Source organism: Pseudophryne corroboree, chromosome 5 (assembly GCF_028390025.1).
Source record: "Pseudophryne corroboree isolate aPseCor3 chromosome 5, aPseCor3.hap2, whole genome shotgun sequence".
Classification (NCBI taxonomy): domain Eukaryota; kingdom Metazoa; phylum Chordata; class Amphibia; order Anura; family Myobatrachidae; genus Pseudophryne; species Pseudophryne corroboree.
Genome location: NC_086448.1, coordinates 129,897,062 through 129,911,512, shown reverse-complemented (window position 1 = coordinate 129,911,512; position 14,451 = coordinate 129,897,062). Strand labels below are relative to the sequence as shown.

General features: G+C 48.2%; 1 protein-coding gene across 6 annotated transcripts in view; it reads right to left on the bottom strand.

Moving 5' to 3' along the window:
• HYCC1 (hyccin PI4KA lipid kinase complex subunit 1) overlaps positions 1-12,464 on the bottom strand; it is a 191,493-nt gene extending 179,029 nt beyond the window's left edge. For 3 of the 6 annotated variants that reach the window (XR_010177620.1, XM_063921716.1, XM_063921715.1), the window contains exon 1: positions 12,090-12,464. The gene's annotated coding sequence lies outside the window, so the exon portion shown is untranslated. Of the gene's footprint in view, positions 1-11,585; positions 11,705-12,089 lie in introns of those variants that run through there. The other 3 variants (XM_063921714.1, XM_063921711.1, XM_063921713.1) reach the window with 3 other exon arrangements.
• Positions 12,465-14,451: the final 1,987 nt, after the last annotated feature.

The window sequence follows — 14,451 nt, the reverse complement described above, 5'->3', positions numbered from 1 at the left end:
ATCTGTTTTCCCATTGGGAACTGCTATTACCCTAACAGGAGTAATTCTAACAACCTCATTCTGTGTAGATTCTACAGCTTGTGGTGAAATAGTCTCAGCATAATGCATGGTGCCGTACTTACCAGTTGATACGACCTCACCTATCCCTCCGCTAGGGGCCTTTACTAATCTCGTGGGTGTTGCTGTGCCTACTGTGGTCTCTGCTATGGTGGCTGCTAGAGAGAGCGCTGAAATCGTTGTCGCTTCGTCCTCTTGATCACACTCCTGAGGAAAGTTCAAAACAGGGTACAACTTGCACGGGTTAATACTTGCATGGGTTAATGGGTTAACATTATCATTAACATTTACACAGTTACTAAGTGATTTTGTGTTACACTTTAGTGCGTCTTTCTCCGTAATCAACTTCTCTCCTGATATATATGGTGGCGGCGGGGCCGTGGCAATCAGTTTTCTGTTAGAGCCAGATCCCGCCGCCTGAGCCAAACCTCTCTGTATCTCACCTTCCTGTTGCCACAACTGTAAATAATCATAATGCTGAACTCGTCTCTTTGTTGATTTTATGAGACATATCCTCCTCCTTAAATTTTGTAACACCTCTGGGCTGAAGCTACCTATTCTTGGGAATTTCTCCCGGTCTTGTACCGTCATTCTCTCCCATTCATCACATAAAACCTCTGTGTGACTTCCATATTTCTCACACATGATATACCTGGCCGACCCAATTGGTCGGACCACTGAATCAACCCGAACCGAGGTTGATCGCCCCCTACCTGAACAACTGGCCCCCATAACTCTGCAGGCGTTGCTTGCTCTACCTCTGATCTCTATATCAAGGTCTTCAGCGAACCCTTACAGAAAACCAGATTGTTCACAATAGGCTGACGGTGGCGGTTTACCGAGTACCCCACTCACTCGCCCACGCCGACCAATGCGACCTGATCACACCGATATGGTGCTGGCGCACTCGACCCAGGGCACCTATAAAAACCGTTGTTTACTGGAACATGCGAGGGTTATCCGCAGAACACTTACTCTTTCCAGTAAAGGTGAGGTTTGTCAGATAGTTCCTGAGTGACCAGCGAACTTCCCTTCTTGAAAAATAAAAAATTACACAAATCACGTCAGAATGTACAAATAGCGTTTGTGACCCCTTTACTCTAATGGTACTAGGTCAGATTACTAACTACTGTACACAATTACGTGCGGTCCAGTCGTTCAGTACACAAACAACTAAGCTTGTGTACGGAAAGACCAATGGAATCGAAACTTACGACAGCGAATTCCTTCAGCCAGAGCTTGTACGGCCTATATGGGTCTTGCACCAACCCTTCTTTTGGTGTTGTGCCTCTGAACTGTATAGCGGACTTCCCTGTTTACTGTACCTGGACCTGCTGGCCTACTATGACCTCCTGGTCTTGTTCTGTACGACCTCCTGGTCTGACCTCCTGGTCTTGTTCTATACTGGTCCGCTATACTCTAATGCTCAAATATTATGTTTAACCAAGGATGCCTCCCTAGCCACCGTGCACGTCACTTACACGCGTGTACCTCACGAGTACTCGACTTTTCTTGTGGTTCAACCTTTAAGTTATATAAACTTATGTAATACAAAAACACTCACTCATCACATGTACACTTTTGCTTCTATTTCTATTTCTGCGCAGAAATTTTTCTTTAGCCCAGCTGTGTTACCAATTAGGAGCAGGATCTGTTAATTTAAATTTTGGATTTCCAAAAATAGACTTGCGTTATTTATCGCCTGTGGCGCTATTTACCGCTTTGCGTTACTTATCGCGTTGCGTTAAAAATCAACTTATCGTGACTTGAGCTACGTGGGCGTAACCGGACGCTCCGTTGCGTAATGTACGCTGCGTGCGTCTGCCTTTGGATTGCGTACACAAGTCTTTTGTTAGGGACACGTGTACGCAAAGCAAAGATCCACCGTAACACAATTTATATTTTTATCAATGTAGATGATCCCTGGTCATCTACCACACAACACACTGACTTCGCCTTATCTCCCAGGCAAAACTGTGTGTTTGTCTATCTTTTAACTATATTACCTTTACTCTTAAACTATGAAATAACGGCAAATCTTTTTTTAGCACTTCTATCGACTATAAAACTGGCAGACAGGAGAGTGATATACGAAAATGAAAAAAGAAAAAGAAATGCAGATATATATGTGTGCGTGCGTGTGTACGCAAGACAGAAAAATACAGTTTTAAAAGACACTAGCGTTTTGTTCTTACCTCCGGTTCCCGGATTCCTTCAGCACTCTTATCTAAGCGAAGCAGACGCTTATCCCGTCAGCACTACGAGACAACCTCCCGCCCTTTGCTGAGGGATAATGTCTGCTGATCTACCTAGTGCAGATATGTGAAGGACAGGACGAGCCGCCAATTGATAAAGCTAAATATTTATCGTGTATATAACCCTTTATGAGGTCTAAGAACACTGTACGCTATCTACGTAAGAAGTACCGTAAGGGTACGCAAGTTGCGTATCGATCGCTTAGCCGTGATCGAGATGCTCAGGCGTCACGTTCACTCACGGCCAAGTGATCGCAGGCAGGCAGACTATTGGCTGTTGACTTATCGTAATGATTCGCTATAGCGTAGCAACGCTCGGGACCACGAGGAGATCACCAGCGATGCAGACGCTCACAACGTTAAACCTTTATATCTATACCTTTAGTAATGAAATACACAGCAAACCTTAATGTAGAGACAAAGTGTAAGTGCAACCTTGTGTAACCTGATTAACTACAAAGCTGCTTGAGTGTCACTGATGCTCAGGGAGTACTTAACACTATAAAGAATACGCAGATACCTGGGCTTAGGGTCCGAAACCTATTATGTGTATTATGACTATTATACTTGCAAAAGGAATCACAGTACAAAGCATACACTACAATATAACATAAACCAACTAACCAGATAACTACGCAGGAAATACAATACAATACAATACAATAAAGGGAAAATAAGAGAGAGATAGAGGAGGGAGAGAGAGAGATGGCTCACAGTAAGACAATATGATTACGGAGAAAACTTACGCACAAGGGGAACGATCGCATGCGCCTCGATATCCAGCTCCCGATTATCAGCAATGAGAACCGTTGAAGAGAGTGAAGTTGGATATGGTCGGCCTGCTATTTATGCCCCACACACAATACAATTCAATGGTCCCTACAATCTCATTGTTCATTGGACACAGGAATTCGGCTTCGCATTATAACAAAAGGTCATAGGTTGATTCATACAGGTGGGCTGTGACTATTTCCAACTGCTCAGGTGGGAGGGAAACTGGGTTTCCCGCCGCATGGGTAATAAAGTGCAAATAAAGTAAATGTTCATAAACTTCTTATGTCCATAACTATTCGCACGAGCGATTGATCTGCTTCAAACCAACACCGGAATATTTCTAATTAAATATTCTTCCGATGGATACTAAACACCACTGTATTACTCCTATCTGACCCTTCGTATCAAACAAAGAGGGATTCCTCTGTTCATAAACATTCTATATTAACCAAACTTTCAGAATCTATCAAAGGGACCATGATCTACAAAATACATTATTAGTGAAAATATGTAATGATTGAGTCGCACGCTACGACTACACAAACTTTACCGTAAATACGCATACCGTGCACCAGCGGGTGCACGCAACAGCGGGTATGCGCCTTCACGGGAGAGCGCACGCATGCGCAGCGTGGACCAGTGTGAGGTGCAAATATGGCAGTGTGTATAGAGATATTTTTCTGACTTTGACAGTTGGTTGATATGAAATGCCGAAACAACCTTCAGAAGGAACTGCTGTCGAGTCCGGAGCACAGCTCTATCTTCATGGTAGATCAAGTAGGGGCTCTTACAAGACAAAGACCCCAGCTCCGACACATGTCTAGCAGAAGCTAAGGCCAACAAAGTGACAGCCTTCCATGTGAGAAACTTGACCTCAACCTCCTATAGAGGCTCGTACCAATCCGATTGGAGAAACTGCAGCACCACGTTAAGATCTCATGGTGCCGTAGGCAGCACAAAGGGAGGCTGGATGTGCAGAACCCCTTTTAAAAAGGTCCGAACCTCCGGGAGGGAAGCCAACTGTTTCTGGAAAAAAAAATGGATAGGGCCGAAATCTGGACCTTTACGGATCCCAACCTCAGGCTCATATCCACACCTGCTTGCAGGAAGAGGAGAAACCATCCCAGTTGAAACTCCACCGTAGGAAACTTCTTGGAATCACACAAAGATAAAGGTTTTTTTCCCCAAATACATTGGTAATGCTTAGACGTTACTCCTTTCCTAGCCTGTATCAGGGTAGGAATAACTTTGTTCGGAATGCCCCTCCGAGCTAATATCTGGCGTTCAATCTCCATGCCGTCAAACGTAGCCGCGTTAAGTCTTGATAAGCGAACGGCCCCTGCTTTAGCAGGTCCTCCCGACGAGGAAGAGGCCTCGGCTCTTCTAGCAGTAGATCCAGAAGATCCGCGTACCAAGCCCTTCTTGGCCAGTCCGGAGCAATGACGATTGCCTGAACTCTTGTTCTCCTTATGAGTTTTAGAACTCTTGGAATGAGTGGAAGTGGAGGAAACATGTACACTGACTGGAACACCCACGGAGTCACTAGGGGATCCACCGCCACGGCTTGCAAGTCCCTCGACCTGGAACAATACCGCCGAAGCTTCTTGTTGAGACGGGAGGCCATCATGTCTATTTGAGCTACAATCAAAAGATCTGTTACCTCCGTGAGCACCTCCGCATGGAGTCCCCACTCTCCTGGATGGAGATCGTGTCTGCTGAGGAAGTCTGCTTCCCAGTTGTCTACTCCCGGAATGAAGATCGCCGACAGCGCCAACGCGTGTTTTTCTGCCCAGAGGATGATTCTCGTTACCTCTGACATTGCAGCTCTGCTCTTCGTTCCGCCCTGTCGGTTTATATAAGCCACTGTCGTTACAATGTCCGACTGCACTTGAATGGCTTGACCTCGCAGAAGGTCCAGAATGTTTATTGGTAGGCTGGATTCCAGGCTTGACCACTTTCCTTGGAAGGTATTCCCCCCCGAGTGACTGCGCAACAACACCCCGTAGACTTGCATCCATGGTTAGAAGGATCCAGTCCTGAATCCCGAACCTGCCGCCCTCCAGAAGGTGAGGTAGTTGTGACCACCAGAGGAGTGAAATCCTGGCTTTTGGCGACAGACGTATTATCTTGGAAGGGCAGAGCATGAAACCTTCCGTACTGTAGATCCTCGTAAGAGGCCACCATCTTCCCCAGAAGGTGAATGCACTGATGAATCGAAACCCGGGCTGGCTTCAGGACATCCCGGACCATTGTTTGTATCACCAACGCTTTTTCCCCCCGGAAGAAACACCCTCTCAGAGAAGACAACCTGGTCGGCTCCAAATGTGATTTTGGAAAAATCAGGATCCAACAGTGTTCCCTGAGCAGATGAGTCGTGAGAACAATGGACTGCAACAACCTCTTCCTGGACGCTGCCTTTATAAGCAGATCGTCCAGATACGGGATTATGTTCACCCCCTGTATGCGGAGGAGAACCATCATCTCTGCCATCACCTTGGTGCTGTGGAGAGGCCGAATGGTAGTGCCTCAAATCGGAATGTGGAGGTACGCATCCTTGATATCACAAACTCTCCCTCCCCCAGACATGAAATCACTGCTCTGAGAGACTCCATTTTGAATATCCAAATTGGTATGACCGAACCATCCGGTTTCGGTACCGCAAAAAGGTTTGAATAATAACCCTTGTTTTGAATATGAGGTGGAACTGGGACAATGATTTTCCCAATTTTAGGATGGCTTCCTGTAGGATAGACCTAGTTGTCAGCAAAGCTGGCAAGCCTGATTTGAAGAATCGGTGAGGTGGGGTTTCTTGAAATGCCGGTCTGTACCCCCTGGGACACAATATCCTTTATCCAGGCCGGATGACACCCAGACGTGCCTGAAACGTCCGAGTCTCGCACCCACCAGCCTGTCCTCCAGGCTTTGAGGTCCACTGTCATGCTGAGTATTTTGAGGAATCAGAAGCAGGTCTCTGGTCCTTGGATTTTTTGGATTTTGCCCGACCACCTCTAAAGAAAGTGGTAGAAGGCTTGGGCTTTTTTTGTCTTAACGGTCCGAAAGGACTGCTGCAGAGCTAAAGAAACTGTTTCTTCTAGTAGCAGAGGGAAGGAAAGCTGACTTACCCGCAGTTGCCGTGGAAATCCACGCATCCAACGCTTCCCTAAATAGAGCCTGACCTGTGTAGGGTAGGTTCTCCACACTTCTCCTGGATTCCGCGTCTGCAGACCATTGGTGTAGCCAGAGTCCCCCTGCGAGCTGATACCAACATGGAGGATATCCGTGCAGTCAGCGTACCCAGGTCTTTCATGGATTCCACCATGAACCCCGCAGAATCCTGTATGTGACGTAAAAACAATTCAATGTCACTTTTATCCATTGCATCCAAATCCTCTAGTAATGTGCCTGACCACTTTACTATGGCTTTAGAAATCCATGCACAGGCAATAGTGGGCCTTTAAGGCCACTCCTGAAGCAGTGTATATGGATTTGAGCGTAGTGTCAATCTTACGATCAACCAGTTCTATCAACGCGGTAGAACCAGGGACAGGTAAAACCACCTTTTTAGACAGTCTGGAGACAGATGCTTGGTGGGTTTTCCCATTTTTTCCTATCTTCCTCAGGGAACGGAAAAGCAACCAGAACTCTTTTTGGGATCTGGAATTTTTTCTCTGGGTATTTTTCAAATATAGCGTTTAATTCTTTAGACGCAGGGAAGTTAGCGGGGCTTTCTTATCAGTGAAGTAAGCCTTCTCAACCTGCTCAGGTGTAGTGTCATTAATGTTTAATACATCTCTAATGGCCTCAATCATGAGCTGCACCCCCTTTGCAAGGGATGCCGCCCCTCTCAGCACATCCCCATTACCGTCTGAAGTATCAGAATCGGTATCCGTGTCATCTTGCATAATTTGGGCAAGTGCACGTTTCTGTGGGAACATGCTAGGAGATTTTGCAGGAATAGGGACAGAGCCTGACCAAACTGCCATAGACTTCTTTAACACCTGAGTTTCAGTCTCAGTATTAGCTTCAACAATAGGGATCTGAGAAAAAGTATAAGAATCCTGTGTACATGGAATGAATCCCTCCTGAGAGAAAACATCTTCTGCAGCATATGACACAGAGTCCTAGACCTGGCTATGTGAGATAGACCCACTGGGTTGGATCTCATCCCCCTCATGGTCCTGCTTTGTGATCATGTCATTTTTAATAACCTTTTATTAGCGGGTCTAAGAGGGCAATTTAATTCAATACGATGGCTGCCATTCCATAACGGCACACTGTGCCGGATCCTGTGTCACACGCTAAGCCGCTATACATGCAGTTGGTCAACGTTCTAAGTACTGGGCTTGCGTCCGCATCACACGTGCAGGAGTCCTAATTCTAACCCCACGGGGAGACAGAACGAATTTAGACAGAAGGGGTGTGGTTTTTAGTGGGAATTCATGGGAGATAATAGGGAGGTGGCTAGGAAGACATGGGTGTGTCGTTTACAGCAGCTGTGTCTAAAGACATAGTATACTGCTTATACAGTATAGGGCTGGTGCAAGTTTCAAAGGTGCACAGAGATGGAGTTCCACAGGCGCAAGGCGCTGCAAGTGGGCGTATCAGTGTAAGAGAAATTGGTCACGACACTAACAAAGATGCAGCCACTTCTGTGTATGGGATCAGTATGATATACCGGCTACTGGGATCCTGGTGGTCAGCAGACCGACGCCAGAGTACCAACGGTGAGCGCAGCGTGTCTCCTCGCAGGCTCGCGGCACCTTGGGCCAGGTGGCGAGTAAACTATTCCCCCTCAGGTGGTGGTCTACGCCACCACCCGAGTGGGGATTACCACCTGAGTGGGGATTCCAGGTGGCAGGCGGTATTACGGCCGCCAGCATTTCACCAGGTGTCGGGTTCCCGCAGCGGTATCCTGACCGCCAGGATCCCGACAGCCGGCCAATTGTCTGCCTCCCATGTGTACGTTTTAGAATCAGGCCCACTGTACACATCCACGTTGCTGGTCTTGCCTCGCACCCAGTGGAGGTGCACAGGCAAGTTTTCAGTGTCAAAGGTACGGTAACTGGCCGAAAGCGTGCCCCCAATCATCACACAGATCCCCGGTAGCACCTCGACAGGAATTGCATTTTCACATAACAGTTGCTAAATAAAAACAGGGATTTCACACACTAAGGGCCAAATATAGGGGGTGATTCAGACCCGATCGCTGGGCTGCTAACTTTACTCTCCTGCGTTCAGATAGTCGCCGCCCAAGGGGGAGTGTAATTTCGCTGGGCAAGTGTGCGATTCCATGTGTATGCTGAGCTGCAAAAATGAAGTGTGTGCAGTATCTATGCAGCCCAGGACTTACTCCTACAGCGAGATGAGAACAGGCTGTTCGGGGCTGGAGCCGACGTCAGTCACCCTCCCTGAAAACGCTTGGGAACGCCTGCGTTATTCCGGACACTCCCAGTAAACGGTCAGTTACCACCCATAAACGGCCTCTTCCTGTCAATCACCTTTGGAACGCCCGTGCAAATGAATTTTTCGCACCATCCTGTCACTGACCAGCGATGCCCGTTGTTGGCTGACTTATGTGTGCATTGCGGTGTATACGCATGTGCAGTCTATTGCTGTTCGCCCGCTGTGTGCACAGTAGCGATCAGGTCAAAATCACACCTCTAATCGTGTACAATTTGCTGGTCCCGCTGCGATTTCAATGAGATAGCCATAGAACTATGAGGTGTGACCATTAAATAACAAGTGTAAGATTGATGCTATAATATTACCGTAAGGAAACTCGGACTGCCTGTACACACAGCCAGTTGTACAGATATACAGGGTCTGTCCGGAAAGTAATGAGACTGATTTTTTCTCGCAGAACAGGCGCATGGTGGCGCTGTAGGGTGGGATGGGTGGAGGGGTGTCCCAGCTACACATTCCCAGCAGCGGCAGTAGCCTGTGAGCATTTACAGTGTAAGGATCAAGCTGGACCATAGTCGAGATTAGAGATGTTGCTCGATGGTACACTCCGATATGCGATCAAGTTTTGTGTTAAACTCAGGAAATCGGGTACCGAGATGCTTGCTATGCTTCAAAAGGCCTTCGGGGAGGAATCATTGTCCTGTATCTAGATCGGCTATGCTGCACAGTTGACGCAATATGTCTGTGAACAGACATTTCGGGTGTTCACACCCGCTAGCGGTCCCTCGAACACCCGATACATATCGTTCAGTGTGCGCCCAGCAGAAGGTTTTTTTATATGACAATAGGGGCACTATGCCATTAAAGAAGAGGCAGTCATTTTGTGGGATCAACCAATATATTCATGAAAGTGCAGCCTATCCATTCACCAGGAGCACCACTGAGGAGTCAGGTACACATTGAGGGTAATTCAGAGTTGATCGTAGATGTGCTAAATTTACTCTGACATGCGGGGAGACGCCCAGCACAGGGCTAGTCCGCCCCTCATGTCAGGCCTGACCCCCCCCTGCACAAGTACAAAAGCATCCCAGTTGTACTTGACAAGTAGCTCCCTACCTGTGGAGCCACTTGTCGCATCCCGGGTCACAGCGGCTGCTTGTGATGTCACGCAGCCGCTGCAGCACCCCCCCCAAAGGTCCGGGCACGCCTGCGTTGCCCGTACCATGCCCCCAAAATGGCAACGAAACGCTGCCAGCCCACCCATCGAATGCCTCTGCTTGTCAATCGGGCAGAGGCGATCGCTGGGCTGAGATGCCAACAGCATCTCTAGCATGCACATGCGCTCTGCAGTGCATGCGCAGTTCAGACCTGATCGTTGGCCCCATTGATCAGTGCAATTAGCAGTAGAAGACAATCGGCATAATAACTGGTATAGCAGCTCCTGTACTAAAATGCATATATACTTGAGATTTTCTCTCCGGCACATCTGCTTACTCAGTGAATTATACAGTGAAGTGAAAGTAAAACCTAGACCAGGCATATTATCCATTTACAGTACATGAAAGTAGTAACAGCATGGCCACAGTAGGTGTATATTACACCAAAAGGAATAGGGAGCAGGAATTTACAGAACAATGGCAACAGTACACAATGAATGTTAAATATTGAGAGTACACATGAGAAGCCTGCCAAAATATAATCTAAACCACAAACAAACATTTAGAAAACTACACCATCAATACACAATCAACTTTCAACTAATTCCACATTGAGGAAACACAGAACCACTAGATGAAAATTAGAAAGTGTCATCATACTAGTGTGATCTACACGAATGTGTCCTCAAGCCTAGAACCTCCTTGGAGAATAAGTAGCAATGTCAAATATTTAGTAAAATGTAATGTACACTCCACGCTGGATTTGGGGTTGCACAGTGTCATTGCTGGTTTTACCGTGTGAATTGTTTTTACAGTCAATATTCACTTTTAGCTTACAGATGAAGAACAAGAGATGAAGACAAAATTACATGAAGTCCATTTACTAAAATGCTACACAATAATTCATGACCAAGGACAAGTGTGAGATTGATAGTAACAATGTTTTTGTATTTAATAGAGCTTTTACACAATTCTCTGTTAGGTGAGAAACAACTCATTTTAATTGTGCCGTCTGTGTGGGTGTAACCCCGTGCCGCACTCTGCCAAACCAGTTTCCATCCTATTGCTCATTCCAGAATTACCTTCCAGCAAGATCTGTAAAACCTCTTGTAGGAAAGTAATTAGTGTTAATTTCACAAAACTAAAACACAGCTTCCATCCCAAGAGCCTCTTTTAAGTCATTAAAACTTCCTCATGCAATCAAATCACTAATGGGGCTCAAACCTCTACCAACACGACGATTCCTGGCCTCCCGGTGACCTGTGCCTGCGCTAAGAAAATTAATTTCCATCAAAAAGCCAAACACCCGTCCAGAGCCAGCCCCCCACCTCCTTTTTTTCCCACCAATTCTTGGCTCTCATTCAGAAAGCAAAATTGCACTTTGTAATCGCCGCTTAGTACAGCTTGATCGGATATGTGACTATTGATTGCAGACCATTTTTAAAGTAACCCTTTCCTTACCAAAAACTGCAAGAGATTCTGATTGTGGCGACTGGTCATGAAAAAGAGGAAAACTCAGCTGGCAGGCAGAACAGATCACTTGCCTAGTCCAGACAGCAAATTGCAGCCATAGAATGAGAAACTTAACTCACAAATAAAAAGCATTTCATTTTCTTTTTGTATCTGAGGAGTTCCAGCCAGTGCACATACAGCTGAGGAAATATTGTTGCATCTTTTCTGTTGGCATGATAAAAATAAGCAGGTCACATTTAAATCCCATGATCCTGTAAAGCAGCCACAAAGCAAGGATAATGGTTCAACCAAATCTCATCGTGCAATAGGATGTGCAATGACCACAGATTTCCAAGGGCAGTGGGTGATATTTATAATAAACAAAATAGCTGATGAAACTCCAGCAAACCTTTATGATTGATTTCATAGGAAAGTATCAGTACAATGAATACATTGTATAGTGTAACCTCCTCCACAACACACCAACCTGTAGAAGCAGCAGGACCATGATCTAATGATGATGATGATGATGATGATGCAAGGAGGCACAGGCTGAGAATTCCAGCACATGAAATGCAACAACAGCTTCTGCTACAGAGCATTGCTAACGACACACACACACACACACACACACACACACACACACACACACACACACACACACACAACTTCCTCCACATACAGAGCTAGAGTCCTGATATAAACTTTCTGCTTGTGGTGGCACACACAGCCCTGATACCAGAGAGCAATAGCCAAGCTACAGGGATGTGGGGGTATGCCCAGCCCTGATACCAGAGAGCAATAGCCATGCTGCTGGGATGTGGGGGCATGCCCTGCCCTGATACCAGAGAGCAATAGCCATGCTGCTGGGATGTGGCACAAATGATTGGCACATACTGGGTGTCATCCACTGTACAGTGGGAGAGCTGGTGCACAGCAGGAACAAAGCAATGCCATCACACATATAGAATGATAGACAGCAGGTACTCACACGGGAGAAAGAGTTGCGGGTGCCGCCTAACTGGACGGGCCGGTCCGGATCTCTGCACAAGAAACTTTGCAGCATCTGCGGGGAAACGATCCCTCCCCGCCCGGGGCACTGGCCAAAAACAGGAAAAAAAAGTCCCAGAAAGGAAGAAACAATGGCAAAAGCCCGGAGGAGGAGCCCCCAGCGCCGGACTGTCACTCAGTCAGGGATGCAGCAGCAGCAGCAGCAGCCAGCGTACCATTGCTGCTGGCAGAACACCAGCCTCCGCTCCCGAGTCCCGCACCCTGTTCACTACTCCCAATCTTCACTCCTCTCTCTCTCTCTAGTCCTCTCCTATTATCCGGGGAGCTGTCACTCAGCCGGGCGGTGTCACGTGACCGCGAGTACTAACCCGCCCACACCACGTGCTCCGAGGATGAACGTGCTCAGCCCTGCGGTGACGTCATGTGGCCACGCCCCCAGCCAACCCTGCTGCTCTGCGCTGCCGACTACAAGCGGTAGTCACACAAACTGTGACTGACTCTGACAGTGTGAGTGTTTGACATGTAGGCAGGCTTGGACTGTCACACAGGGGTACAGGGGAAACCACCGGTGGGCCCCACTGCCTGGGGGCCCACCTCCTGCTCTAAGGATCAGGTTCCACACTGCACTTGGATTATACATATGTTACCTTATACTGGACTGTGGTGTATTTTCTACAGTGCATTGCTGTTATTAATCTGGTACATTATCATGCATGCAGCAGCTGAATTTACTGTATATATTTATGAAGAAGCCCAGGCATTGCACTCTCTAATGGTTAGTAAAACCAATGAAGTAGCAGGTCACACCCCCTCTGCAGGCTGGCCACACCCCTAAACATGGGCCCCTACCACTACGTTCCCCCGGTGGGCCTTACATGCCCCAGTCCGACACTGCATGTAGGACAGGCTGCTGCGTCTATGCTATAGAGAGTGCGCTGTCACCAGGGCCGGCCTGAGCTTAATTTTTTTGTCAAGCGAATATAAATTTTGGCGCCCCTTAAAAGGATAAATGTTTAAAAGGGCAAAAATGGGTGTGTATAACAAGAAAGGGTAGCACAATAGTACAAGGGTACAAGGACATAGTGGGTGACCAGGGAGGCAGGGGTGACAGGGAGACAGTGGGTGACCAGGGAGATAGTGGGTGACTGAGGCAGGTTTGACAGGGAGATAGTGGGTACAGAGGAGGCAGGGGTGACAGATAGTGGGTGACCGGGGAGGCAGGGGTGACTGAGATAGTGGGTGACTGAGGCAGGGGTGACAGGGAGATAATGGGTGAACGGGGAGGCAGGGGTGACAGGAAGACAGAGGGGGACTGAGGCAGGGGTGACAGGGAGACAGTGGGTGACTGGGAGATTATGGGTGACCGGGGAGGCAGGGGTGACAGGGAGATAGTGGGTGACCAGGGAGACAGGAAGACAGTGGGTGACCAGGGAGACAGTGGGTGACTGAGGCAGGGTAGACAGGGAGATAGTGGGTGACCAGGGAGGCAGGGGTGACTAGGAGATAGTGGGTACAGAGGAGGCAGGGTTGACAAAGAGATGGTAGGGGTGATAGGGAGACAGTGGGTGACTGAGGCAGGGGAGACAGTTGGTGACTGAGGTAGGGGTGACTGGGAGATAGTGGATGACCAGGGAGTCAGGGGTGACAAGAAGACAGTGGGTGACCAGGGAGACAGTGGGTGACTGAGGCAGGGTTGACAGGGAGATAGTGGGTGACCGGGGAGGCAGGGGTGACAGGGAGATAGTGGGGTGACAGGAAGACAGTGGGTGACCAGGGAGACAGTAGGTGACTGAGGCAGGGTTGACAGGCAGATAGTGGGTGACCGGGGAGGCAGGAGTGACTAGGAGATAGTGGGTACAGAGGAGGCAGGAGTGACAAAGAGATGGTGACCGAGGAGGCAGGGGTGACCAGGGAGACAGTTGGTGACTGAGGCAGGGGTGATAGGTAGACAGTGGGTGACTGAGGCAGGGGAGACAGTTGGTGACTGAGGCAGGGGGTGACTGGGAGATAGTGGATGACCAGGGAGTCAGGGTTGACAAGAAGACAGTGGGTGACTGAGGCAGGGTTGACAGGGAGATAGTGGGTGACCGGGGAGGCAGGGGTGACAGGGAGATAGTGGGGTGACAGGAAGACGGTGACCAGGTAGACAGTAGGTGACTGAGGCAGGGTTGACAGGGAGATAGTGGGTGACTGGGAGATAGTGGGTACAGAGGAGGCAGGGTTGACAAAGAGATGGTGACCGGGGAGGCAGGGGTGACCAGGGAGACAGTTTGTGACTGAGGCAGGGGTGATAGGGAGATAGTCGGTGACTGAGGCAGGGGAGACAGTTGGTGACTGAGGCA